Source organism: Ursus arctos, unplaced genomic scaffold (assembly GCF_023065955.2).
Source record: "Ursus arctos isolate Adak ecotype North America unplaced genomic scaffold, UrsArc2.0 scaffold_11, whole genome shotgun sequence".
In the NCBI taxonomy this organism is placed as follows: Eukaryota; Metazoa; Chordata; class Mammalia; order Carnivora; family Ursidae; genus Ursus; species Ursus arctos.
In genome coordinates, this window is record NW_026622775.1 from 29,549,015 (window position 1) to 29,575,797 (window position 26,783).

General features: G+C 42.7%; 1 long non-coding RNA gene and 1 pseudogene across 2 annotated transcripts in view; one reads left to right on the forward strand and one right to left on the reverse strand.

Annotated features, from left to right (window-relative positions):
- Window positions 1-7,295, reverse strand: part of LOC123001090 (uncharacterized) — a 299,959-nt gene extending 292,664 nt beyond the window's left edge. For both annotated transcript variants that reach the window (XR_006409639.3, XR_006409640.3), the window contains exon 1: window positions 2,662-7,295. This is a non-coding gene — a long non-coding RNA (uncharacterized LOC123001090). The remainder of the gene's footprint in view (window positions 1-2,661) is intronic.
- A 1,806-nt stretch (window positions 7,296-9,101) lies between these two features.
- Window positions 9,102-26,783, forward strand: part of LOC113255814 (metallothionein-1-like) — a 38,786-nt pseudogene continuing 21,104 nt past the window's right edge.

A 26,783-nucleotide genomic window follows, 5' to 3' on the forward strand; every position in this document is an offset into this window, starting at 1 on the left:
CTCTGCTCAGTCACAAGTCCCAAGACCCAGGGTTCTAAACTGCCTGAGAGACCTCTGTAAGGAGATACAATCATCTGTAAGGCACATCATATTATAAAAAACTAAGCAAAAGAAAGAAAAGAAAAACACAGCTCATTAACCTATAATACGTCATTGGCTATAAGAAGCATCCCAATTCCAAAGACCAAAAAAAAAAAAAGTGGGAATATGTAAACCTTAGAACTGATGAAATAGATAACAGATACTAGGAACCTTATAGGCCCCCCAGTAAGACCAGGGAAATGGGTTCAGATATGATACAGCCAGAAACAAAGCACCATGGGAAAATGCCCAACCACCCCATGGGGCTAATCCAGCAGAAAGAGCAGGGCCCCCACTGCCTGTCACTGAGCACCAATAAAGCCTCAGAAGCTGCCACAGTTGCCCTTGAAGAACTAACGCCTCTGCCTGGGAGTTGGCAGAACAGCCAGCCATCATCACCACCAACTTGACGTCCCAGGGATGACCAGGAGAGTGAATGGGACACATTTAATAACAATGCCATCGTGACAGACATAAACTGGACCGTCCCAGGAAAACCAGATGTTTGGCTGTACTAGGTGGGACCTAGGACCCTAGTTGCAGGTGATTCTGAGAAAGAGCTTTCTCTTCCCTGTCCCTGCAGTCCAGGAAGACAGGCTAGAAGGCCATTGCTGTGGGCCGCTTTCAGGATTTTAGATTGTTCTCGTCCCATACTTGTGTCCTCTGTGAGATATCCAGTATTTCCTCCAGAGCCCTTCCTCACTGATCGCAGAGTTCAAGACCTCTGTCTTGTAAACAGGTAATTATTTTGCAAAAATTCTACCTCTGCATGTAATTTCTCCTTTTAAATTATACCATCTAAAAGCCTCCAGTCACAGGACCTGTCACTGAGACTTGGAGGTCCAGAGCAAGAGAGAGAAGGGTTTGGCCTCTAGTAAGACTCTGAGCTTGAGAAACAAGGTTAGGCAATCCTGCTCGGGTTCTCAGTGGGTGGCCACCAGCATTTCAAGCAGCACAATTATTCCGCATGGAGACCGTCAGGGACGTTTCCCCACCCCAATACATGCCAACCACACACTGCTGTTACAGATGCAGTAAAAAAATGTTCCCAATCTTTTCCAAATGCCCTTAGGGAAATGGGAATTCTCCTAGTTGAGAACTAGCAAGCCACAGAGACTTCCTCCATGTCTTCAACACACTGCAAACCCAAGTGGGACTTGCTTCACAGCACAAGGTTCCCCTCGGTGTATGTGGAACAAAAGCCAGTGGCCACAGACAGCTAGGCCTAGGGGGCCACCTCATCCCAGTTGGCCGGGGGGGACTGTTCTGGGTTTAGCAGCGAACCCCTCAATCCTAGGCAAATGAGGAACGTTGATCACCCTGACTCAGCCACTAGGCTGACTGGCCTCCTGAAGAGGATCAGACAAAAGAAATGCTTCTTCCAGTCAGGAGGAGCTGTGGGGAGAGGTCAGGGGGCAGAGGGATGGACAGAAAAAAGGACTCTCGGGGGTCTCTCCTTCTCCTACCCCAGACACATGCCAAACCCCCGCTCGTAGCTGAGAAGGCCTTAGAAACATCCAACTTGGTGTGAGGCACCTGAGGACAGAGGCTCCTACCGTATTTCCTCACTAGGAAGCAACACTCTCGCTGTGGGGAACTCACATCTGGTACTGTCACCTCACCTGTAAAATGAGGGAGGCGGAGATTTCCTCGTAGGGCACTATTTACTCTCGCACAAAACCTCCTTTCAGTTTCTGTCCCTTTAACTTTTCAGAACTTTTTTCAAATTCTGGGGAACTGACAACTTTTTCAAATGAGGAGTCACAGGCTTCAGGACGGTTTAAGGAAAACAAGCCACAGAGGGTGGAAAGTCCAGTAAGGAGCACAGCTGTCTCCTCCATGTTCTCTGCAGCTCTCTGCAAGGGGTCAGAGGAACCCACCGTATTCATTCGCTGGAGCTGCCATGACGAAGTCCCAAAGACCGGAGACTAGAATCCATGCTCAAGGTGCTGAGGGCCTCTCTCCTTGGGCTTGTAAATGGCATATTCTCCCTGTGTCTTCACATGGTCTTCCCTCAGCACAAGTCTGTGTCTAAATGTCCTCTTCTCCCAAGGACACCAGTCAGATTGGCTTAGGGCCCACCCCAATGATCTTAATCATGTCTGTGATTGAAATCACCTGTCTCCCAGGTAGACAAATGGGGAAGGGGCTCAAAAGGTGCAAACTTCCAGTTATAAAATAAATACGCCATGGGAATACAATGGACAGCACAGTGACTGTGGTTAATAATACTGTATTGCATATTTGGAAGTTCCTAGCAGAGATCTTAAAAGGGCTCATCACAAGAAAAAAATGTTTGTAACTATGTATGGGAGAATGTTAACTAGATGCATTGTGGTGATCATTTCCTAATACACACTAATATCAAATCCTTATGTTGTACACCTGAAACTAATATAATGTTATCTGTCAATTATACCGCAATTTAAAAAAAAATATTGCTAAACCAAAACTTTAAAAAAAAGAAAACGAAAAGAAAAGAAATCACCTCTCTCCCAACCAAAGTCACACTTTGAGGTACGAGGGGTGAGAACTCAACATATGAATTAGGCAGAGACACGATTCAGCCGTAACACCTACCTGCCTGGATTTGGCATTCTTCCCTCCACTCTCGGGTCCTTGAGCTCGTGTTGCCTGAAGATTACCGAGCCCAGAAGAGAGTCTTTAAGTGGAACCTTCCCGACCCATTCACGTGATGGCTATCTGCAGCTGCTGCTCTCAAACTTCTTGGGAAAGGTAAGTAACATGGTAGTACGCTGAAAATAATTTTGACCTCATGGACTCTCTAAAAGGGCCTCAGGAAATCCTGGGTATCGCTGGACATACTTTAAGAACAACTGCCTCAGAGGAACGCCTGGGTGGCTCAATCCGGTAAGCGTCTGACTTTGGCTCGGGTCGTGATCCCCGGGGCCTGGGATCCAGCCCCACATCCCCGCATCAGCTGATGCCATACACCTGAAACTAATAGACTCTTATATGTCAATTATACCTCAATTTAAAAAAAGAGAAATATTGCCAAGCCAAAACCGCTGAGCTGGGAGCCTGCCTTCCCTTCCCCTCTGCCCCTCCCCCTTCGCTCATGTGCTCGCACTGTCTCTAATAAATAAATAAAATCTTTTAAAAAAATAAAATAAAGAACAACTGCCTTAGACAAAACCTCTGTGGATGCCTTTATTCTTGACTGCTACTTCTCCCTGGCCCATCCTGGCCTTCCCTGTGAGACCAGAGGGACTTCTTGCCCCAATCGACCCCAGAAACACAGAGCGAGGCCCACCTTTTAAGAGGTGTGCTTGCAGGTGAGTCCACAGGACCTAGGCTCTGGGAGACAGCACAAGGCAGGAGCAGACATGAGTAAACATTAAACCAAGGTCAGGTCAGGATGCCTCCTGGCTCCATCCACCACAGTGAGATCACTTAATCCTGGTTTTCCCACAGGTGAGTCAACAACTCCCCACATTAGGTAAATAATAGTGAACAAGCCTGTATTCATTAGTGGACATTTAGCTGATTAGAAGAACTAAAAACAATTTTTTTTTTTTTTACTTTGGCTTAAACAAGACAGAAACATATGGCTCTTTCTTAGAAGAGAAATCTGAGGGTAGGCAGCCCAAGCCTGGCATAGTGGCCCCATAAAATTGTCAGGAAACAGCATACTTTTCAGCTCACGGTCAGCCTTCAATGGCACTCATCCTCAAGGTCTAAGCGGGCTGCTGAACTCCAGCCATAGCAATCACATTCCACCCAGGAGAAATGGAAAAAGAATACTTCCCAGGAATTGTGTATATTTCTCATTGGCCAAAACTAAGTGACATATTTACAAAGGAAATTAGAAATGTTTTCTTTTAGTTCCACAACATCATGTCTAACCACTAAAGAAGGAAAGACCGTGTCCTGGGGGGCACTAAGCATGTTGACCACAAATTATCAATTAGTTGCTGTCCCCCTATAGAGAACAACAAAACCAAATTGAGATGCCGACACTTGGCAGCCACTCTGTGACTCACCAGCCCGTTGACTCACTCCTACCCACCAACTTGTCAGCAAAACCGTGTTTCTACATGTCACAGCCCTTCCAGATAGCTAAATATATTCAAAACTCTGTATGTTAAATTCTTGAATGCAGTCTACTATTTAGCATACTCTAGATTTTCAATTGTTTATTTTATATAAGTTATTATCTATAAAAAACACTGAAGGAAAGTATACATTAACATTAACCTAAAAGTTTGCAGGGATTATTTCTGACAGTAGAATTACAGGGCATGCTTCTTTTTTTATTATTATTATTTTCTGTAGATAAAAATATTCCTCCAATGCATATACATTGCTTCTATAGTTAGATAAAACAGTAATTTCTTTTCAAGAACCTAGCCTTCTAGCCTTGTCATTCATTAGGTGAGGGATTTATTCATCTATTCATCTATAACCCACAGTCGCTGAGATCAGAAGGTAATTAGGAAATCTGATTCTTAAAGTAGTACTTTACCTGTGACCTACTCTATACTTCATTTCATACCATGCATCTTGGGTTAAACATAAAAATTATATCATGGCCTTTCTGATTATTTCAAAATAATAAATTCTCACCAACTCTGTCTTAGGCTTAAATAGACCCTGAAAATAAACGCAACCCATGAACAACATTTCTGAGGAATAGTTCTGCTCGGCTGTTACAATGAAACATGAGTCAGAGGAAGGGGGAGTTCTACAGTTCAGACTTTGTAAGGAAAAAGGGATGCTTTTTTTTTTCCCCAGAAACTCTCCTGGAGGAATTCCCCATCTGCATTTTTAACTTTGTCATTTTCCAGGAAACTCTTTGCAACTGAAAATGAAGCCAGGAGTTTGGAAACAGCTCAAGATGCTAATCTGAGCCGACTGTCTCCGTGGGGGCTTCTCCAGAGAGGACGGCGGAGGCAGCTGCAGCCCCCAAAGGGGCCCGAAACAAATCCCCGGCTCCCATACAGAGCCTGTCCTTTACCCCACACCCACACCACGCTGCCTTCTTTTTCTCCAAAAAAGGCATTCCCTGAAAAACTGAAAGACAATTCTTCTTGGTTTTTATGTTTGTACTTGTCCTCTACACCCAGAGCCAAAAGACTGACAATCTACCAATTTAAACACACCAGCTTTGCTAGAAAGACACCCAAAGGCACATGTATAAAAGCATTAACATCACACACAAAGAATAGACCAGCTATATTTACTGAAGTCTTATAACAGTGTGTGGGGATACAGAGATAAAACTGGTCTACACCGGAAAAAAGGCTCAAACACTTCTTCCGGGAAAATGAGAAAATGAAGAGGAAGTGGATTATTGTGTTGACTTGAATCTCATCCATATCTAGCCATTAACGAGCACAGGAAAGGGGGTGAACCCTACTATCCGCATAGGACATACAGTAAAGCTCTCCACACCACCACCCCTCCCCCTGCCCCCGCCCACAGCCACACCTCTCCCCTGTGCAAGGCACACAGGGACAACAAGGTAAAATACAAAACTTTCAGGATCAGCAAAAACAGAGTCTCCTCAAAGCTAAGGAAGCTTAGTCCTTAGGACCCCTCACTTACACAATCCCTTCCTGGTCTCATTCTAAATAAAGTCTTGCTTTCTTATCTAATTTCCTTTTGTAATTTTTTTCTGTGAAAGAGTGTCTGAATTCTACAAGCCGCAGACACCACAAAACCTGGATTCTTTCCTCAGCAAGTAAAACAATGGCTCTTACACTTTTTTTACCTTTTTAAATTTTAATTGTGGTAAAAAAACAAACAAACCCACAGCATATACCATCTTAACCATTTTGAAGTATACAGGTCAGTGGTATTAAATACATTCATACTGGTTTTTGTTTTAAAGATTTTATTTTTTTAAGTCATCTCTACACCCAACATGGGGTTCGAACTCGTAACCCGGAAATCAAGCGTTGCATGCTCTACTGACTGAACCAGCCGGGCGCCCCGCATTCACGTTGTTGTACAACCATCTCCACCATTGATCTCCGGAACTTTTTCAACTTGGAAAACTGAAACTTGCAGAACAACACAGTAACTCCCACTTTCCTGGGCCCCCAGCCCCTGGCGGCCACCATGTACTTTCTACCGCTATGAATTTGACTACTCTTACGTACCTCGTGTAAGTGGAATCCTCTAGTACTTGTCTTCTTGTGACTGGCTTATTTCACTTAGCATAGTATCCTCAAGGTTCGTCCATGTTGTAGCAAGTGACAGGATTTCTCCCCTTTTTAAGGCTGACTAATATTTCACTGTCTGTATATACCGTATTTTGTTCATCCATTCATTGGTACATGTTTGGTTTTTTTTAATTTTAAGATAAATGCATGCAACCATTGAGAAAGCCATGCTCTTGCTTTAGAATCAGTTCCACAGAAGGTGCAATAGCGGTCCCTTGTCAGTCACATCTATGTGAGGATTCAGGGACTTACTCTTTCTGAGCTCAACGAGAAATCAGAAAGGGACACTTACCTTTCATTGCCAGCCTGTGACTAACCGCCTAACAAATAACACAGTCTGCATTTCCTCTCTTGGGCATTCCTCCTTTCTTTCCATTCTCTCTTAACCTATTCTGTTTTTTTTTTAACCAACCAATGCACATGTATTGAAGATTTTATTTATTTATTTGTCAGAGAGAGAGCGTGTGAGAGAGCACACAAGCTAGGGGAGAAGCAGGCTTCCTGCTGAGCAAGGAATCCGATGCAGGACTCATCCCAGGACTCCAGGATAATGACCGGAGGCAAAGGCAGATGCTTCACTGATTGAGCCACCCAGGCGTCCCAGGAAGGATTTTTTCAACGTAAATGAGTCAAGCAAGATTACCCAGGAAAGGTTACATTTAAACTGGGTGGTGAGAAGGATATTTATTTGGTGATGGAAGCTGTAAAGAGTATTCCATGCAGAGGAAATAGAGTGAATGAAAGGCCTGAAGGTGTTTGCAATGTTCAGGAAAAAGCAAATACCCTGGTGTCTAGAGGGTAGAATGCATTCACAGGAGTAGCAAGGTATGAGATGTGAAGGAGATTGGGGCCAGGCTGGGAAGGTTTTCTGAGGCTTGCTAAACAATTGGGACTTCTGGGGCACCTGTGTGGCTCAGTCAGTTGGATGTCTGCCTTCGGCTCAGGTCATGATCGTGGGGTCCTGGGTTGGCTCCCTGCTCAGCTGGGAGCCTGCTTCTCCTTCTCCTGCTGCTGCTCCCCCTGCTTGTGCTCTCTCACTCTCACATAAATACATAAAATCTTAAAAAAAAAAAAAAAAAAAGAATTAGGACTTCTTCTGGTGGGCAATGGGAGCCACTGAAGATCTTTAAGTGGGGAGAGGGAGCAGCATGACGAAGTCTGTGTTCTGGAAACACCATCCTTTCACCAATCTAGCCATGTGCAGGGTAAGTTGATACAAAGAGACACTGGCAGGATAGGAGTGAGGGCAAGAGAAAAGGACAAGGAGATCCCTGAATCTGAGTGAATATTTAACTGAAGGACAGTGTTTTTCCTCTCCATCAGCAGAAATGAGAGCTGACAAGCAGGTTGAATCCAATCATTAAAAAAAACAAAAAAAAATTGCATTTCTGTCCCTTTGAGTTTTAAACGGCTACACGTGTATGTGTGTGTATACGATGTTAAAGAAGAAAATGCTAATGTCAGCTACCTCTGGGCAGGGAACTTAAGGACAATTTTCATTTTTTCTCTATGCTCCCCTCTATTTCCAATGTTCTATATTCAAATGTATTTTTCCTCTAGCAATAAGAAAATAATATTTTTAAAAGACCATTCTGTTTCTTGTCATCCTTAACTGTAACGTGTTGGAAGTTATCGTTTGACAGTGTGGTGAGTTGGGGAGGGGTGCGATAGTATCGGGGATCCTTCAAAACACAGTCTATTCCTCCATCACCCCCAAAATAAATGCATATGAATGGGGGAGAGGGAGAAAGAAATATGCATACAAGGAAATGTGTGACACTCTTCTATGCACACCGGCAGTGTCTATGTCGTGAAAGAGAATGAGGTAGACAATGAGGAAGATGTGCATTGGAGAAAGGAGGCCTTCAGGTGATCAGCGCACTCAGACAAGATGGTGGGATCTCTACTAGCTTATCTCGGAGACAGAAAGAGAGAAGGCTGGGAGGGTGCCATATGCTATTTCAAGTTGGCAGCACAGTGGGAGTGAAGAGGAAGGCATGCGAGGGTTTGGCAGAAGGTGAGGAGACCAGGCAACTTGGAACAAAGGATGCGTGTGGGACATAAGGTTGGAAAGGAGGATTTGAGACCCAGGATCTGCTAGGTAGTGGGGAATCGATGTTAAGTCCGAGCAATGGCTCTGATGTAAGAAACACAGGACTTCAGGAAGAGCGGTTGGAAGGTGGTAGGCAGGAGACATTGCCAGGAAGGAAATGCGGTTGAGGTGTGGCTTCCTGATTGCCACACGCACCTAAATGTCTGTTGCCAATGCTATACTTTTACTAGTTCTAAATGTGCTGTTTCTTTCTTTAAAAATAAAAACAGCTTTGTTGAGACATAATTCACGTACCATTCATTTACCCCATTTAAAGTATAGATTTGTCTGGAGTACGTTCACTTGGTTACACAAACATCACCACAATTTAATTTTAGAACATTTTTTAAAAAGGAACCTCATACCCATTAGCAGTCCCTCCCCATCCTCCCCAACCCCCCAGCCCGAAGCAACCACTAAGCCCCCTTTCTGTCTGTATAGATTTGCCTATTCCGGACATTTCGTGTAAATGAAATCACACAACATGTGGCCTTTTGTGCCTGGCTTTTCTTTCATTTCACATAATGTCTTCAAGGTTCATCTACATTCAGGTAGCACATACCAGACTTCACTCCTTTTCTTGTCAAATAATATTCCATTGCATGGATATACCACATTTTGCTCATCCAGTCATCAGTTGATGGGCATTTGGGTTATTTCCACTTTGAGGCTATTATAAACAATGTCCTATGAATGTCCATGCACAAGTTTTTGCATACACATCGGTTTTCTTTTTTCGCATGGATATCTCCCTACGAGTGGAGCTGCTGGATTATATGGTAACTATGAAGCGGGAGAGCCAGGTGCTTGTCGCATGGAGTCGAAGAATGAATCTGGAGGACAATGGAGGGTGAGTAAAGTGACAGAAGTTTATTAAATGAAGATACAGAGAAAGCTCTCAAGAGTGAGAGGGGTCCCCACAGGGTTGCTACTGAGGGCCTTTAGGGTTGGTCTTTTGTAGAAGCTAACCAGGGAACTTAACATCTCTCTTGATATCACCATTGAGCAGGGACTAGTGATAACACCTTCAATGGTTTACTGCCTTTTTAGGGTCTGGTTATTCCTTGTGGGTCACAGGTGATTATCATAAAAAAATTAGACACCCACCCCACACGCCTAGGGCAGTGCGTTCCCTCATCTCTGGTTTCCTCACGCTGCAGCATTTTGGGGATTTCTGTGAGACAGATCACATAGCCCCCTATCCATCTCTCCCAACCTAGCCCCACCGGTCCGGTGCTCAACCACTGGGTTTCTGACCTGCACATGCTCTCTGATGAATCTTACTGTTAGCTTCTTTGTTTGTGAAGCTGGCTTGTGTCTCACCCAGTATAACTCTGAATTCCACCAGTGGAGCACCCACCGTAACTTAACTCAGCCTCCCTTGTCATTTCAAAGCCAAGAAGGAAGTAGGGGATGTGTCAGAGCCTTCTGTTATGCTCAAGAAGGCAGATGTGATCACAGAGCAAGTCACATGTGGGCTGCCCTTGTGCCTCCTACACTTTCACGGAGAAGGAAACCAAACGTCAATCTCTCTCAGCCACTCTCTCTAGAGCCTGGGCAAATCCGAAGCATCCTCTACGGAAGCAGAGATCTCAGTCAAGGACCTTCTGCTACAACGCTCTCTTCCTTGTTGCCTGAAACAAGGATTCCAGGAGGAGGAATCTCAAGATCTCAAAACTGGTAACAGTCAAAGCAAAAGTCGGAGCCCAGTGCTTTAGAAATGTGTGTGAAAGTAGAAATATCAAGAAGTTTGAGGGTTTTTAAGGTTTTAAGCAAGAACCCCTGAGAAATAAATGGCAGTGAAAATGAAAGGAAAAAAGGCCACACTTTGGAGCCCTACGTCAAGGCAATGTCATTTGAAACAAACAAAAAATGCAGGCGCAGGTGAGATAAGAGAAAGTTCTGAATAAACACCTTATATCTTCAGATTCCAGAACACCAGAACACCTCCTCCCCTAGGAGCCAATGTAGGTAACCAAAGTCACATAGAGTAGTGAAAATGCTGGGTTGGATGAAACCAGCTAATTGACCTATGGATCGATACAAAAAAAACTATCAATATGTGGTTTAGCAATAACAAATGATTGACCTGTACTGAAGGCCTGACAATGGAGGGAGCAAGATTTATACTTCAATATTGTTCTAACAATATTTCAACATCCCTGCCAGCCCTGTGGGATTATAAATAGATTCTGCTAAGAGTAATAACCTTGCTCTCAGAATCCTGTATGTATAGGAAATAGGGTGCCAGGGGAACAGACAAGCTGAGACAGAGGTGTTATAAAACTCAAGTTAAGGAAGAGATTAATGTTTCAATGCTATAGAACAAAACATCCCAAGGAACACAAGATGATGGCCTGTCTCCCTGTTACTGGGAGCTTGTAACCTACAAAGAAACATACGAGGTAACAAGTAACTTGACATTAGAAACAGTGAACTACCTGCCTTAAGAAAGTACGGATTTCACTCTCGTGGTACAAAAGTGTTGTACAAACTGGCTTGCTAATAATCAGGTAAGTGATCTGTTCAATGGGAAGAGACAGATATCCTCCTTCTCTTGTTTCTGAACTCTAATTCTGATTACCAGCACCTCTTCAGGCAAAAGAACTCATAATGTCACTTTTGAGATATTCTCAGAAAAAAAAAATCTTCCCAGGGAATTATGTAAGCTTAGGATTTCTGCCGCTCCCCTGCTTCCGGAGATCATTTTGCTCAGCCTCCTGTTGCCATGTGCCAGCTCCACGTCACCTCCCCGCTCTGAACTCTGGCATTCAGTCGGCTGGACACCCCCAATGGATTCTTTCTTAGCCCGGCGCTTGCCCTGTCCCTAGTCCCACATTCTTCTCTTTACCTCCTGGATGGCTGCCTGGAGAGTGAGGTTGTTACAGCGCACCTAAGGGTACCTAGAAATTCGAGGATATGTAGTACACTGTGAGACCGGCCTCTGACCTCGTACATGCGGATCTCATTGCATAACTTCAGTTTACCCACCCCCCTTCTTTCCTGGCCTGCCCAAGACCAGAAGTATTGAAAAGAGACGAAGGAAGGAAGGGAGGGAGGGAGGGAGGGAGGGAGGCGGTGGGCAGGAATCAACCTGTGTTTTTAAAACTTCACAATTGTCCATCATACTCAACAAGAGACTTCAACTAGCAATACCTTTAAAAGTTTTTCTTTTTAGCTATTAACAACATAAGAAACAACAGATGTTCGCGAGGATACAGAGAAAGGGGAACCCTCTTACACCATTGGTGGGAATGCAAGCTGGTGCAGCCACTCTGGAAAACGGTATGGAGGTTCCTCAAAAAGTTAAAAATAGAGCTAGCCTATGACCCAGCAATTGCACTACTGGGTATTTACCCAAAGGATACAAATATAGTGATTCAAAGGGGCACGTGTACCCCAATGTTTACAGCAGCATTATCAACAGTGGCCAAACTATGGAGAAAGTCCAAATGTCCACCAATTGATGAACAGATAAAGAAGCGGTGGTGTATATAGTCAATGGAATATTACTCAGCCATCAAAAAGAATGAAATCTTGCCATTTGCAATGATGTGCATAGAGCTAAAGAATGTTATTCTAAGTGAAATAAGTCAGTGAGAGAAAGATAAATATCATATGATTTCACTCAGATGTGGAATTTAAGGAACAAAACAGATGGGGGCGCCTGGGTGGCACAGCGGTTAAGCGTCTGCCTTGGCTCAGGGCGTGATCCCAGCATTATGGGATCGAGCCCCACATTAGGCTCCTCCACTATGAGCCTGCTTCTTCCTCTCCCACTCCCCCTGCTTGTGTTCCCTCTCTCGCTGGCTGTCTCTATCTCTGTCGAATAAATAAATAAAATCTTTAAAAAAAAAAAAGAAAGAAACAAAACAGATGAACATAGGAGAAGGAAGAAAAAAAAAGAGAGAGACAAACCATAAAAGACTCTTAATTATAGAGAACACACTGACAGTTGCTGGAAGGGAGGTGGGCAGGAGATGGGCTAGATGGGTGATGGGGATTAAGGAGGGCACTAGTTGTGATGAGTGCTGGGTGTTGTATGTAAGTGATGAATCACTAAATTCTACTCCTGCAACCAATATTATGCTATATGTTAACAAACTAGAGTTTAAACAAAAACTTAAAAAACACAAGCAAATACACTACATATTAACTAAATTGAATTTAAATTAAATATTAAAAATTAAATTTAAAAAACAAGCAAAAAATAAATAAAAGTTTTTCTTTTATATTTTTTAATTTTTTCTCTTTTTTCTTTTTTTTTTTTAATAAAAGATTTTATTTATTTATTTGAGACAGAGAGAGTGCGCACGTGCGCTCGAGCACGGGGGGTGAGAGAGAGGGGCAGAGGAAGAGGGAGAAGCAGACTCCCTGCCAATCAGGGAGCCTGACTGGGGGCTCAGTCCCAGGACCCTGAGATCATGACCTGAGCTGAAGGCAGATGCTTAACCAATGGAGCCACCCAGGTGCCCCTTTAAGTTTTTCTTTTAATACTAACATCCCAATAAGAAAAACCTTGCATTTAAGTGGGCTCTGCTTATACTCAAATTTCCTTTTCAGCGGCCAGGGTTGAAGGCCCAGCAGACACTTTTCCAAGGTGAGACACAGCAAATTATGGTATTTGACATTTAAAGAAAATAAAAATCTTCTGTCAGTGAGAAAACAGTTGCCCTGCCTGTGATGAAAGTGATTTTTTTCAAGTCCTACGTAATTCCATACACCTTGCTTGCATCCTAATATCTGCTTATGGAAAACAACAACAATCTAGACATTATATGAATTACATTTCTCTCTTTTTATAATTAATTTTTATAATACAAATATGCATTCGTGCTTAAAAATTCAAACAATACAGAGGTGTATAGAGCAAAAACGTCAAAATCTCTATTCATCTTTCCCTTGGCCCCATAGGGGTGGGATTCCCTACACCATACGTTATCCCTCAGGTAGAGATATTCACCGTGTGTTCTTCCAGAAGTTTGCTTATGCATATGTGTCTGTTTATACATACAGGTGTTGTGAATTTATTTTTCTGCACATAGTGGAGTGCACTACACATATTGTTCTGAAAGTTGCTTAATAATGAGTCAGACACATCTTCCATGTCAGCACATGTAACACTGCCTCACCCTTAGCAAATGTAGTTACCACTGTATCTTACGTATCCCACGATTTCCCAGTTTGGCCGTTTCATGCAAACAATGCTGCCATAAATACCCACCACACAGAGTGACGTGTACCACCGAGTCAATGTCTAGAAGTATGACTGTTTTGTTAGGCGTTGCCAAATTGCTCGCCATAAAAGTTTGTAACGATGAACACTCCCACTGATTGAATGTGAGTATATTTTTATTTATTTTTGTGAATCGTGGGGATGAAAATCACATATTGTTGTTGTTTCTATTTGTATGTTCCAGACTATTTGTGAGGTTAAGTTTTCATGTTTCTTGGCCATTTGTACTTCTTTCTCTGTCAGCTCCCTTTTCTGAGGGGTGGGAGCCTTACTTTTTCTTGTGTTTTAAAAAAGCTCTTTATATATTATGGTTCTCATATGGTTCTGTGAAAACATTTCCTCTCTGCCTGCTGCTTGACACTTAGTTTTGTTTATGTGTCATTCATTAAAGAGAAATTTAAAAAATATTTCTGAGAACAGGTGCCTCAATCTCTCCTTTATGGCTCTTAAGGTTTGACATGTCTTTGGAAGGCCATCTTCACCTCCAGGATAATTTTAAAAACAAAACACCATACTTTCTTCTAGTACTTTTATGAAACTTTTTTTATATTTGGATTTTTAATTCATTTAGAATATGCTTCTGAGTGTGGTATGAAAAAAAATCCAAGATAACATCATGGTGATGGTAGAATTTCTATCTTGTTCCCATCTTTAGTGGAAATCTCCTAATGTCTCATTATGATGATGTTTGCAGTGGTTTCTGACTTTATCAAAGCTTATTAATAGTTTCTTTTAAAATAAAGGATGCAGGGTGCCTGGGTGGCTCAGTCAGTTAAGCATCTGCCTTCAGCTCAGGTCCCAATTCCAGGGTTCTGAGATCAAGCCTCACATCGGGCTTCCTGCTCAATGGGGAGTCTGCTTCTCCCTCTCCCTCTGCTGCTCCCCCTGCTTGTGCTCTCTCGCTCTGTGTCAACTAAATAAATATAATCTTTTTAAAAAATAAAGAAAGAATGCATATTGAATTTTGTCAACTGTCTTTTCAGCATCTGATAAGATCATTATTTGATTATTCTTCTTTAAGCGAGTAATAATTAATTGCATTATTCGACCCCCCTAATGTTGAAATTTCATTTTTTTCCTGGAAGTTATATTTCTAAATTTTTCAATATGTCTCAAATTTCTGATGCAAAAAGAAATGATATTTTTATCCCACGTGATTTAAAAAGATTTGAAAATAAAAATCTATTCTGCTTTTTCAATGTCCAAAGCCCTGTTAGTTACACAGAAGAATATGTTTTTATTTTTGTTTCTTTCTAAAAAATAAATGCTCAAGTTGATATGGTAGCATGTGGCCCAAGCATTACATTTACTCTCCTGAGATTTTTTTTTCTCGGCACTTTTCTTCGTAATCAGTTGAAGGTCATCAGGTGATGCAACAAGCATGTATTAAGCAGCCTTTGTGTGCCAGTCTCTGGGCTTGCTATTATAAGGGATTCAAAACGCCCAGGGACGCCTGGGTGGCTCAGTCGGTTAAGGTCATGATCCCAGGAGCATCAGGCTCCTTGCTCAGCAGGGAGCCTGCTTCTCCCTCTGCCTGCCACTCCCCCTGCTTGTGCTCTCTCCCTGATGAATAAAATCTTAAAAAAAAAAAAAAAAATGCCTAAGAACCAGTCAGTCCTCAATGCACTGAAGCAACACCAAATTATCCCAGTCTCATCTTGTATCTATAACCTCAGAGAGAAGCCATGTTTATGCTACCTAATTCCCAAAAGGCACAGTATCAGAGGTTAACAGCAGCCATGATCTTTGTTTATGTATACGGACCTCTCTGGGCATCACCCATGCAGACCATCATACTGTCCGTGCATAGTTAGGTGACTCATAAACGCTTTTTAAATAAAGTTGATGATGATGAGAGTGTTAAAGAATAACAAGTACTGGCAGCCTCCAGAAGCACTACAGAAATCAGTGTAGGGCCATATACGTACATAAGGTCATTTAAACCATCTTTGTAGTCTCACCTCTGACGTCCGAAAGGTTTCGAAATATCCCCAATGACCTCTCAACCTGAACTTAGATCTTGTTTTTACTTGTCAGAATCTGTCAAGTATTCAAATAATGTTAACTGATCTGTTTCAACCTGTCAATAATTGATGATGAAACTTACTGAAAACAGATCTTATTAATTTGTGTTAATACATAATTTGCAAATCAAATATAATTTTTTCAGGCCCAATTATTTGTGAAAATTTTTGATATAACCTTTCAATAAGTATAAATCAACAGGAATGATATCGCATAAAGAACTTTTCTCTAAGCCAATAGGTAATTAAATGAATGATAACAAGAGAAAGATATTAAAGAGAAAATAAGGAAATTACATTTTTTTAAAGTCATTTCATTTCCTAGGTATATCTAGGAAATACACTAACTTCCTAGAGTTTTTCAGTATTTGTTAGAATGGTGAGAAGAGTAAAGTGCAAGAATCCTCATCTTTTAAAACTTGTATACACTGCTTTTTCAAAAGCAGACGTTAAAAGTAATACACAATAGGGTGGCTCAGTTGCTAGAGTAAGAGACTCTTGATCTCCAGGTCGTGAGTTCAAGCCCCATGTTGGGCCTAGAGCTTACTTTTAAAAAAAGAAAGAAAAGTAACACATGATATGTGATGCTGAGCTATGCATTCTTTGAGAAGACAGAATTTATTGAACAGAACTATAGAAAAAAATAATTGAGGAATCATTACTACTATACCGAGGAGACTTGCAATCATTCTGAAGTTTTTACTGAATATATGCTTTCCAGAACTTCATAAACTAAGGATAATTTTTGTCCAGAAAAGTAAGAAAAATATTTGCTTACAATGCAGAATCAGGTTTCAGCTGTAAAATAAAGCCTATTAAAAAACAGCATCAGCAAACAACAAAAGCAAAGTTTCAAATACTTCTTCAGTAGTATTCTAATAAAAGGATATGTTTATTTTTCAAAAAAAAATTTTTTTTTAATTTTTCCAGTTTTTTTTTTCCTCTAAAAAGAATGGCAAAGAGACTCGGATATCCGAGTGGACTGTTAGTGGGTTACAAAGAAATTATAATCGGAGACAACAGTAAGAGCAACAAATATTTCTCTTTTCTATTTCTCTTTTCAAGTTCTCTTTTCTCCACAATTATCTTTTCTACTTGGTAAGTAAGTGATAGAGAGGAAATGGGTAAATTCAAAACATTAAATTCCTTTAGTTTCCAAACGATTACCTGCTTTTAAAATAGGTGCTTTTCTTTGTTTTGTTTTTAAGTAGGCTCTGCGCCCAAAGTGGGGCTCAAACTCACCGCCCAAGACCAGGAGTCGCATGCTTTACCGACTCAGCTAGCCGGTTGCCCCTTTGTTTGCTTTGAATTGGGGTTCATTAAAAATTAGGGAAGTACATGCTTATTGAAAAAAAAATTCTTTTTAAGATTGATTTGTTTATTTTATTTATTTTTTTTAAAGATTTTATTTATTTATTTGACAGAGATAGAGACAGCCAGCGAGAGAGGGAACACAAGCAGGTGGAGTGGGAGAGGAAGAAGCAGGCTCATAGCGGAGGAGCCTGATGTGGGGCTCGATCCCATAACGCCGGGATCACGCCCTGAGCAGAAGGCAGACGCCTAACCGCTGTGCCACCTAGGTGCCCCTGATTTGTTTATTTTAGAGAGAGAGAGAGAGACTGTGTGGAGTTAGGGAGGAGGGGCAGAGGGAGAGGGAGAGGAGAATGTCAAGCAGACTCCCCACTGAGCTCGAGCCAGGTGCAGGGCTCAATCTCATGACCCTGAAATCATGACCTAAGCTGAAAACAAGAGTTGGACACTTATCTGACTGAGCCACCAGGTGTCCCTGGAAAAAAAAAATTTATTTTTTTAAAAATTTTATTTACACATTTGTCAGAGAGAGAAAGTATAAGCAGGAAGAGAGGCAGGCAGAAGGAGAAGCAGGCTCCCCTCTGAACAGCGAGCCCTATGCAGGACTCAATCCCAGGACCCTGGGATCATGACCTGAGCCGAAGGCAGATGCTTAACTGAGCCACCCTGGTGACCCTGTAAAAAAAAAAAAATTTTTTTAAAGATTTTATTTATTTATCTGACAGAGAGAGAGAGACAGCCAGCAAGAGAGGGAACACAGGCAGGGGGAGTGGGAGAGGAAGAAGCAGGCTCCCAGCAGAGGAGCCCGATGTGGGGCTCGATCCCAGGACCCCGGGATCACGCCCTGAGCTGAAGGCAGACGCTTAACAACTGAGCCACCCAGGTGCCCCCCTGTAAAAAATGTTTTTAATATAAATGTACATGTAGTAAAATGTGAACGTCCTACTCTCCCCACACCTCATTTCCATTCTCACTTCTCAGGGCTTGCCCTGCTCAATGGTTTTTGCATTTACCTTTCCAGATTCTTCTCTGAGCAGATAAAATAGAGTTTTCCATATGAATATAAATATATGCTTATTTTACATATTGTTCTACCACTTTTTTTTTTTTTGATATGCCAAGTTCACACAGCTGGAAAGGCCAGGGATTGAGACATGACTATTGGTGTGACTCCAGAACTAACTTTGTTTCCAGTGCACAGTTGCCAAGGACATGGCACCAATTTGGGAAGACTGGTCTAACAGTATTGTAGAGTTACATGACATCAGTTGAATTCTTGATTCAATCAAGACATTTTTTTTTAATAGCATTTTCTTTTATTTTTTAAGTAGTCTCTATGCCCAACATGGGCTTGAACTCACGGCCCTAAGATCAAGAGCCAGGCAGGTGCCCCCAGTCAAGACATTCTTTTTCTTTCTCTCTTTCTTTCTTTCTTTCTTTCTTTCTTTATTTATTTATTTATTTATTTATTTTTTAATAGGCTCCATGCCCAGCGTGGAGCATAGTGCAGGGGCTTGAACTCACTACCCTGAGATCAAGACCGGAGCCAAGATCAAGAGTTGGATGCTTAACCGACTGAGCCACCCAGGCGCCATAAAACATTCTTGATTAGAGACTTGTAAATACCCGACAAGCAGAAAATAAATTGTGGTACATCAACTAGAGGACATAATAATTATGAAAGTTATAAAAACTATGTTCCAACATGGAAAAGTGATTGTGGTAAAATCTTAATAGAAAAACAGTATCTTCTGGTGCTATTTCCCAAAACAGGAGAATTTTGCACCAAACCTAGATTGATATCTTCACCTCCTATGACGAAACTGCCACCTACATTTACTGGAGATTTCCCCCTTTACAAAAAATATAAAGTCCTGTCTCTCAGGGCAGATACAATAAAAGTCTTTTAAGAAACTCTGAAGTCATTAAACACTGAGTATTAATTATTATTTTCCTACAGATGGGAAATCAGTACGGCTTGAATTGAAATGTGGAAAGAAATGTTGACACTCTAATCCCTGGTACCTACAAATGCGACCTAATTCAGAAACAGGGTCTTTGCAGATGCAATCAAGTTAAGATGAGGTTGTCAGGATGGGCCCTAACCCACTATGACTGATCTCCTAAAAGAGAGAAATCTGGATGGGGCGCCTGGGTGGCCCCACTGGTTGAGCGTCTGCCTTTGGCTGGGGTCGTGATCCTGGATTCTGGGATGGAGCCCCGCGTCGGCTCCCCGCTCAACGGGGAGTCTGCTGCTCCCTCTGCCTCTCTCTCAAATAATTAAATAAAATCTTTAAAAAGAGAAAGAGAGAGAGAGAAATCAGGACACAGCCACACCGTGAGAGGAGACGATGTGAAGACACAGGCACGGAGGGAAGATTGTGATAGGCAGTTACGCGGCCACAAGCCAAGGAACACGTGAGTTCGGCAGGAGCAGGAAGACGTGAGGAAGGAGCCTCCCCCGAGACTTCCGAGAGATCATGGCTCTGCCAACACCTTGATATTGGACTTCTGGCCTCCAGAACTCTGAGAGTAAGTTTCTGTTGTTGTAAGCCACCAAATTTGCTTTGTTACGTACGGCAGTCCTCAGAAACGGATACTATGATGTTGCTGCAGTCTCTGTGCTAGAGGTTTTATCTGCTTCTTTAATTCTAACAACTCTGAGAAGAAGGCATTTTACAGATAAGGAAATTGAAGCCCAGAAGCTAATATGCTAAAGTCCCCTCAGCTGGAAAGACCTGAGGCTAAGCCTGTCGCTACAGCCCGCAGTGTTTCCAGTGCACTATTGCCAAGGACACAGCGTTGGTCTGAGAAGACTGATTCAGCGGAATTGTGGACACTGATGTTAAACATCAGTTACAGTGCAACCTTGACCCCCGTGAACCAGACCTTCGTGTCTCCCTGGAAGATGTGTGAATAGACAATCCCATCCGTTTACTTATAGACCTTCATACTGAATGGGAGAAGTAAAACATGGTGTGTGCACTAGGGTGGGCGATCCTTTCTTCTGGAAATACCAATCACAGACAATATCCTAGTATCTAACTTCCTTTTTTGGGGTTTAGAAGGTTTACTTCAATCTTCATATTCTCCTAAGGCTTCGATGATGGCTAGCTGGTAAATGATAAAGCTGGTTTCCAGGTAGACTATTAGTTTACAAAGTCCATCTGGTGTGCGGTTAAGAATTTAAATTCCAACTCTGGAGCCAGAATGGCTGGGTTCCAATGTGCTGAGACACATGCTGAGTAGGTGGACAGGGGGCTGGATTCAGGCCCCACTCCACCCTTCAGCTGGCGTCCTTGTGCGGGACCCAACCTGCCCAACCATGTATGGCAACCCTGCAGGTAAGTTTCCACCTCACCCGACTGTGGGTGGTGGTGTTCTCCACGTCACACCATCCGCCCCAAACATCATACGCTAAAAAGGAAAGAAAACCATCTGTGAGATCAAAACCATTCAGTGTGTTCGATACTCATGATATTGCTAATGAAATCATGCATCACCTCCTTCCAAAAAAGGAAAGTAGAAACTGAAGGTATTACTCAATCCCCATAGTTTTCCTCCTGTGGGACCTCTTTGGAAGAAAAGAAAGGACCACAGCAAGGTGGTACTGGGATCTCGTCAGTGCAGCCCTTACACAGTCATCCAATCGCGCTCAGCAAGCAGGATCAGAACGTGACACCCTGGATATGGTTCTGGATATGTGTCTCCGGGAGCACTAATTAGCAGCTCATAGAGAAGAAGCCATTCTCTGGTGCCCCATTAATTACAGTGCTCCTGGCAGCTCAGGCGGGCCCACATGAATGCCTGCTGCACGGAAAGGTCACATCCTGGTGTTGCTAGTCAGCTCTGTGCGAGATCTGATTGCTGTTCATGGTTATTTCCCTGATAATCGCTCCCCGGAGGCTGGTCTGGCTACAACCTAGAATATTTGAGCACGGTAATTTGCAAGATTTATGGAAAACAATTTTTCAGAAATGTGCTCTCAATTTTCATTGGGCAAATCCCACTTTCTCTGGTAAGTGCTGGAGCATATGGAGCAGGTAAATGTGTTAATGGACGGCATAAAAGTAACATTTTTCTTCTGAAGTTGATGATTTGCACTTAGGGCTTCCAATCCCATTTTTTACTATAGCACGTGTTCAGAGCAAATTAGAGAGAGAGGGGAAAACTCCAATCTTTCAACCTGGCTATCTCCACAGCTCAGTAATGACTGCATCATTTCACAGACTTGTATTACCCCCTCTGGAGCTCCCATCCTTGGGGAGGAAACTTTTATTGAATTGCTCTCCCCCAGGTTTTAGTCGTCCACCTGCCTCTCATGTTTTGTACATTGAACTCATTCCTTTCTAACACAATTTAACACAATAAGATGAAACTGGCCAAGGGCAGGCTTTCTAGGCTCTGGGAGGAAAGATTCATGGTAGAAACAATCACCTAATGAAAAGTGAGGGGAAAAAAATAGAGCGTGGGTAAACGTTACCCATGGGGGCATGGACAGCACCTGTGCTCTTCAGAATCATAACAATGGCAATCGTGATTAATTTTTTCCTTTTATGAAAGGATAATAGGGGTCTTAGAATCAGCCATCTAACTGTGGGAAGTTAAAATCACAGCAATACGATTCATTCACATGTTCAGCCACATCCATTCATTAAGCATCCACTTTGTCTGACACGCCAATTTTTTTTATATCCCCAGCGTAACCAACAATATTAGTCTTACACATGCCTTAGGTGGCCTTCCACTAGTTCCCTTTTATGCCGCCTGTATATCTCTAGCAATGCATTTATCACTTTATATTGCAAATACCTGATAATATGTTTGTCCTCCAAGTGGACAGCGGACTGGGGGTAGTTGGTGGGGGCAGTGACACATTCTGTTCTCCTTTGAATCCGTGGCACCTGGACCAGGTGTGAGGTAATGAACAACAACATGTGTTCAATGAAATAATGAGACCTCACCGGTAGCAAAATAAGCTCTATTTTTCCTAAGTCCTACTTTGAGAGTCAATAGGGAAGACTGGACACTGCTGAGGGATTATGAAGTTAAAAGAATAAGCTCTTTCTCAAAAAGTTAAGTATCAGAGGGTTTTTTAAAAGCTGCTATTAGATTTTTTTTTTTTTTTTGACAGAGAGAGAGACAGCCAGCAAGAGAGGGAACACAAGCAGGGGGAGTGGGAAAGGGAGAAGCAGGCTTCTAGCAGAAGAGCCCAATGTGGGGCTCGATCCCAGAACGCCGGGATCACGCCCGGAGCCGAAGGCAGACGCTTAATGACTGCGCTACCCGGGCACCCCTGCTATTAGATTTTTTTTAAGACCCAGAAGGACTTGTAAAGATCATGTGGCCGACTCCACTCCTTTCTCTGCTCTCCTCTGTATGTAGAAAAGTGGAGGTTATAAAATCTGCTTAAACTCATATAACTTGTTGGTGAATGAAGCATATGTGGAGTCCGGGTTATTGGATTGCACACAAGCCCCCACGCCCCCCCACCCCGCCCTGTCCACGTGCCTTGAAAGGCAAAGCTGACCAAGTCATGATCTCGGGGTCCTGGGATGGATGGAGCCCCATGTCGGGCTCCCCCTGCCTCTACCCCCACTCATGCTCTCTATCAAATAGTAAAATAAAATCATTAAAAATAATTAAATAAATAAAATGCAGATCAGAGAAGAAACAGCCCATAAGTCTTGTTCTGCTGCTCCTCTGGCCCTTTGTAATTTATTTGACCTTCTCACATCTGCTGCGGGATCTTCGCACCCTTCCCCATGCCCGCATCACACCCTCAGGGAGACCGCTCCTTTCTCTTCTCTCATCCTCTGGGCCAATTAGATTCCCCTTCACACACCAGCAGGGCACCTTGTACTTCCCATTCACGTTTGAAGTCACGTATTTGCGTGATTGTTTAATTAACATCTGTGAGACGTCTCCTCCAGATTAGATTCAGAGGTCATAAATTATGTCTCTGGGGATAAGAGGCATTCTAAAAGCATATCCTAACCCACCTTTTCTTCAACATACCTGTGTAAGAGTAGAAATGGGATCAGTATGATAGTATCACAACAATTTCTTTGAATCTACCCCACTGGCCAGTATGGATCCTTCAGACTCAGTTCAAGGACCCTACCCCTGCACCCCACTCCAGGGCTCTAGGGGTCCGAAGGTGGTCTCTCGTGCGCTCACCCTGAAGGCTTCTCAGCTCTTCCTGTTGGGTGCTGGCTCCCTGCCCCAGTGTGCTCTGAGGCCTCCACATTCCTCAGACCCACCTTTGTGTTGTTATGCATGACATATGGGTCCCAATCACAGAGATTTTAGTCAAACCATTCTCTTCATTTCTACTCCCAGCCCTTGCTCCCTAGGGCTCAAGATTGGAGTCCCTCAGGGTTGGCAAAAAAGACCAACATCTCTCCCCTCTAATCTGGAAGGAAAGGCTTCGATCACACTGGTGTGCTTTGACTCTTCTAATCTTAGGACAAATTCTTTGCCAGAAGCCTGCTTGGTGGTTCATATAAATAGTCCCCTATACGACCTACCAGAAGGGCCCTCCATTTTCCCCAGGCCTGTGTGCATTTAAGAGGAACAAAACTAAGTCTCAATTTTTGGACCCCTGCTCAATTCAGAGGAAGCAGTAGGATGTCAGTGCCTGGGGTAGGAGAAGAGCAGGCTGAGACTTTGTCCTGGCTCAGAGGGGAAGAGCACCTCCCCCTGCACCCGAGAATTCAACAGCTGTCCTTAGGAGCAAGGCTTTCCGGGAATAGCCCATGCACAGGCACTGAAAATTCCAGCCAACGACACTTCCTGACTTGGAAATCTTGGCAGACTTATGAGGAATATGGCCATGTGATTCCTGGAACAGAGGCAGGGAAGCCATCCACTGACGACTCGGACACAACTGGTTTGAATCTTGGCTTCAACCCTTGCCAGATATGCGAGCATGGGCAAGTTTCTTAGCCTCCGTGAACCAGTTTCCTCATCCATATACCAGGATAATCTCTAACTCTCATGGATGTTATGAAAATTAAACAAAACCAGGTTAGGAAATCATCCAGCATAGTGCTTGGGATATAACAGATGCTCAGTAAATATCCATCCTCTTTCCTGTGACTTTTTTATCTGCTTTGATTTTTACAATCACTCCTCTCCATTGGCTTAGGTCTAAATTTTTCCGTAAAAATGTTAAAAATACGTATTTCATTAAGTACTAGATAAAAATTCTACCGTGCTTCTAGAGTTTATTATCACATCATTAAATACAAAAAAAGTACACTTGTTATTAATTAGTTAGTTGCTGGATTTACTCCTTCAGATGGAGTGGGTCAGGGTGGGGGGGATACCACGTTCCCAGACTCTGAAAATGGCTCCCAGTTCAACAAGCTTATCTTTAGTGAAAGGTTGGGAAACTAATATTTATTACCTATTATGTGCCAAAGTGACAGTAAAGCTTGGCAGCTAATTGCTGAGGCTTTGGAACCACAATCCTGGGTTTAAATCCAGACTCTACCTTTTAACTAGCTCTGTGATCTTGCGCCAGTAACATAAATTCTTAGTGCCTGAGTTTTTAATCCACAAAATGGTGGTGATTGTACCTACACCCCAGGATGTTTGTGACAATTATATGCAATAATTAGAACAATGTATGGCACATAGTAAATGCTGGATGACTATTAGCTATTATTGCTTTTCTGTGTTTTATAGATATCTTGATTCTCACAGCAGTCCTTCAAGGGCTATGTTTTCCTCTCTAATCTCCCCTGAAGGAGAAACTCTGGCTGGGAAGCCCGCCCCAGGGTCCACAGCTAGCACACAGCCCCCTAGCTCTCCTGCCCAACATTTCATGGGCCCAAAGCCCTGCCCTTCCTCCACTCCCTGCCACTTTCCAGGTGGTTGCAACGGGTTCTCTTGAAGCATTAAAACAATAACTAAAACATCACTTATAAGACGGATAGCACGTATAACCTGAAGCATGGTTGACATAAAACATGTCCCCTATTTGGGGGGAGTTTTGGAGTAAATTATGACCACATTCATGGTCAATGAACCCTGCAGCCACCTGACAGCCAGCAGACAGCATTTCAAACCGAAAGCTACATAACAGTTTGAATAAGCAAAAGGGAATAAGGAACTCCTAGCTATTGAGTGCCAACAGGTTGTAGTAAGCATTTCACGTGTGTTATTTAATTCTCTTGGCAAGGGAGGTACTATTTCCCTCATCTTCTAGATGGGGAAATTAAAGCCCAGACAGGTTATATGACTTCTCCAAAGGTCAGAGAGCCAGTACGTGTCAGAGGCGGCTTAACCACATGCATCTCTCTGGCTCCAGTGCCTTGGAAATAAATCATCTCCGTAAGCACTGGTCATCTCTTTATGATATCCTCGCAAAACCCTTGCTTAAATACGATACTATCTAAAGCTTATCAAGTGTTTGCTGCAAGCCAGGCTCTGTTCTACGCACTTACATGCAACAGTTCATCTAATTTCCGCCATGGTCCTCGGAGGTTGGTACTATTGTCATCCCAGCTTACAGAAGAGGAAACAGACCTTAGGGAGTTCATTGCTTGTTTCATGTCACATATCCTGAAGGCAGAGCCGGGTGATATCAGAGTGTGTGATCTCAAGCACTAGCCTAGGCTTTCTTCCGTATAAAGAGGTCATGAGCACGGAAGATAAACCGAGTATTCTTTCTGTAGCAACATGCTAAACTAGAAAGAACGCTGGTCTACAGACAATTGATCTGAGCTCTGACTCTCACTGTGCAGTTTCCTTCTCTGTAAGCTAGAGAGGTGGCACCTGTGTTTGCTCTGGTGCTAGAATCTATGATTTACAGCACATCAGCATAAATGCCAAAGCAAATCAGCAGAGAAAATTTCACTTGGCCGTAGACACTCTTCCTCATCAAAGAGACCAACCATTTAAGACTTAATGGCAGTTTGGTAACCTTGACCTGAGCTAGACACTCGCTTTAAAACTCTTATTTTGCCACCCTAGAGAATGCACTAAATGTATTAATTAAGAATTAATATGCCACCCATGTGAAAGTAACAGTTCAGCATATACAAGGTGGATTTTTACTCTCTGGGATGGATACATAAATAGATAATTAGATAGATAGATAGATAGATAGATAGATAGATAGATAGATAGATAGACAGATAGATAGATAGATAGATAGGGCGCTGAAGCCAGGTAGACCTGTGTGGTTAGCTGCCTCTGACACTTACCCGCTCTCTGACCTTGGGAGAAGTCACATAACCTGAGCTTTAATTTCCACACCTAGGAAATGGGGAAAATAGTGACTACTCTGCAAGAGAATTAAGTAACGAATGTAAAATGATTAGCATGGCAATCTGGCATCATGAAATCAATAAACATGAACTCCCTTTCCCTTATTTGCTTATTAAAACAAACAACATTTATACATATTCTTTCACTTAAAAGATTCATACACTGATAGAAAAAGAAAAAAAAGACAAGGACTACAAAGAAACAATCCAAGAGTGAACTGAAAAGATGGATTTCTTAGGGATATCCATCTAAATTCAAATGTATCCTCCAGTGGGGGCAGGGGCAAGGGAGAGGGGGAGGAAGCCACAGTAAGGTTGCAAAATGCTGCAAATCCCCTTAGAGACGTTTTACTGACTTCTTCCCCACTGGCTTTCCTCTCAAGCTTTAGGGAACATAAGAGAGAGCTCTAAACTCTAATTTCTTTCCACATGGATTCTCCCATGGGAATTCATATTGTAATCCACTAATGTCCCTGTTGCCAATTTTAACCACAGAAATCACAGAAATCTGCTATGGAAATGTTTGTGCTACTTCCCCTACAGGCTGACAAATAGCGGTCCTCTCTGACATAT